Source organism: Eurypyga helias, unplaced genomic scaffold (assembly GCF_000690775.1).
Source record: "Eurypyga helias isolate BGI_N326 unplaced genomic scaffold, ASM69077v1 scaffold13984, whole genome shotgun sequence".
Taxonomy (NCBI): domain Eukaryota; kingdom Metazoa; phylum Chordata; class Aves; order Eurypygiformes; family Eurypygidae; genus Eurypyga; species Eurypyga helias.
In genome coordinates, this window is record NW_010244427.1 from 67631 (window position 1) to 70576 (window position 2946).

Below are 2946 nucleotides of genomic sequence, written 5' to 3' on the forward strand. Positions count from 1 at the left end.
CGTGCCCTGTGAGGGAAGACTCAGACCCTGAATGATTTAACATATCTAAGGACAGGAATTCAGAATAGATGGCTTTACTCTGTTTTTTAAAAATCCTTACTGCTCTACTTCGAAGAGTATATCTAAAAAGGCTGACTCACTATCAGTGTGTCATGGTTATGCCTCATGCTGTTCCTCCTTTCTGATTTATTGTGCAGGAATACTTTAACATACTTTAATTTTCACCTTAATGCTTTCAGTGGTGAAACTGCTTCAAGAAGAAAACCCGTCTTCTTCTAGTTTGAGAAATACGTATTTTTTATTAAATAACCAGGTACTTTTAGCAATGTGTTACTGATCGGGACATCCGTAAATCACAGGGAACTTTTCCTTCCTTAGGCACCTGTGCAGAGGCTGCTGCTCACACAGGGTTACAGAAGACATCAGCTCCTCATTTCAGAGTGAAGTAAGATGAAAACACCACTTTTTTCTTGTGTAATCAATTCTTCCATTGTAATATCTCTCATATTTTCTACTTTTCATCTTTAAATGTGCCCACGTTCCCTAGTCCTTTTTATTCTTTCTTTTTAGCTGTTTCTGTTATTTCTGGTATTTTGAAATTAAATGCCCAGAGTTTTCAGTGAGAATGTGGAGTTTAACGGAGAATTGGCTATTTGACCTTATTTCTGTGTTCAGATTTTTATTTACCCCGGGGTTTTCATCTCAGTTGTGCCGATTTTCACAAAATCAACATCTGATTGTAACAGAGTCTGTAAAAACGGAGCCTCCTGATCCAGCAGTAAAAGATAACTAAGATAATTTCAATAAACCTGTTATTTTTTCACGTTCATGAGCTTGTTTTAACAGATGATCAATTGATCTGAATTTCTGCACCAAAAAAGAGTTTATAGCAAAGAGCTGCTAAGTTTCTGTTGCGGCTGTTGAGATGGTGATGGGAAACTTTCCAAATATTTCTCCTTTTAAAGGTGAAATAACTTAGTGGAATGTGTGTAGTTTCCTTAAAACAAGCCATTCCTTTAAAATTTCCATATCAAAGTCCTACTGATCCCGATATAAATGTTCACTCAACCTGAGCACCACTAGTGTAATAACTTTTTTAAATTAAAGCTTTCTTGCTAAAGAAATGGCAAAAAAACATCAAAATATTCCAGACAGGGGTTATTCCTTTCATCATTGGTGGAGTTTTTTTTGGTCCAAAATATTTATTAATCAGTATAAAATACTCAGTCATAAATCTCACGCAGAGCTGGGACTCAGTTCAGGTTGTTGCTTTGTCCCCAGAAGATAAAGTGGGAGAATATCTGCTTCAGGCTCCAGTATATGAAAGCACTGTTTAAAAAAACTTCAACTACTTAACCATGGTTTTAAGGTAACAAGGATAGTTCACTCAAAACCGTAAAATATTTAGAGAAAAAGTAAGCTTCATAACAAAAAAAAAAATATCTGAAATTATATATGTCACCTTTACTGCAGATTGAGTAACCCCAGAAGAATATAAAATGATGAATCGTACTGTGGAAAAAGAAAACCCAAACTGATTAAAAATCTGTTAATATGTGTCACATAGTTTGAAAGTTTATTTATAGGTTTTTACAATATTTCTGAAGTTAAATATTTCAGGAATAACAGTTCCATCCCTCAGTGAGCGTAAATTGTTGGAGCTTCACAGAAGTCATTAGAGCAGTACTGATTCACAGCAGTTTAACATCTGGTCCCCTAAATCTGTTACACAAGGATTTGTTGTGTGGTTTAATGTTTTTAAAAAGTTTTTGCTTGGGGTGGAATATTTGTCTGCCTTATCCTACTGACAGGCCAATTTTGCCGAATACTCTGTCGAAGTTATAATTTGAGTATCGTGGAGCAGCTATACTATATAAAATGGAAATGCCTTCAGTATTAAAGGAAGATTTTCTGCACACTTAATCCAATTCAACACCTTCTTTCATCTGTATGTAAACACCGATTTTTAAAGAAACTTTCAAATATTTGAACTACTTCTTTCTGTTTCCAAATGACCAATTTATGCTGAGATGGGGTCCTCAGTATGGATACTGAGCTCACCGCATATACAAAACCTACATGCCGCTGGCTCCGTTTGAAGTCTGAGAGCTGGGAAATGGTTCTTATACATTACATATAAAAACTAATACATATACATATAAAGCTGATGGGAAAGGTTTGGATCCCCCTCTTATTTCCATTTTGTGAAATATGTTGATTTTTGAGTGGACAGAAAAGACAGATTTGGCCCTAAATGTGTTTAAAAAAAATTTATTACCAGGTCACATGGAAGGAACACAGGAATCTCTGCAGCTATTTCAAGGTCTAGCTAATTTTCATCTTATTTTTAATCATATCTTTTTTTTTCCCCTGAATTTAAAATTATTTTCCCTCTCTCCAGCATCCTCTTCTTATCATCCTACATGAAAAACCCATAAAAACAACAAAGAAAATTGCTTATCCAGGAGATCAGCAAGGTGCAAGCGGCCAAACATTATCAAATGATCAAAATAAACTAACCAAGATGGCAATAGAGAGTAAATTTGGGGTTTTTTTTTCCTTTTTTTATATAATTAGAGGGAACTGACATTCCTTCTGTAACGGTGACTGGTAAATTAGTTCAGGTGGGTATGTTAGAGTTTTCTTCCCTGTCTTCTTAACATTTTAGTGCTGTCTTGTACTTTATCTGACATGCCTTTGAAATTGATCTCAATCATGATATAAAAGAGCTCCTGACTACCTGGCTGGGTTGTTTTACTGAGCACCGAGTCCCCTAGTGCTGTGCTCGATGCGTGCATCCAGCCACTGAGGTTACTGGGGTTTGTGCTGAGGAAACACTCCTAGATGATGCTATTGATATACAGCCCTCAGAAAGAAGGTCTTTCTTTAAGCTGTAATTTGCACATTTACATTCTGCCTTTGAATTTCACAGTGAAAAACTACCAG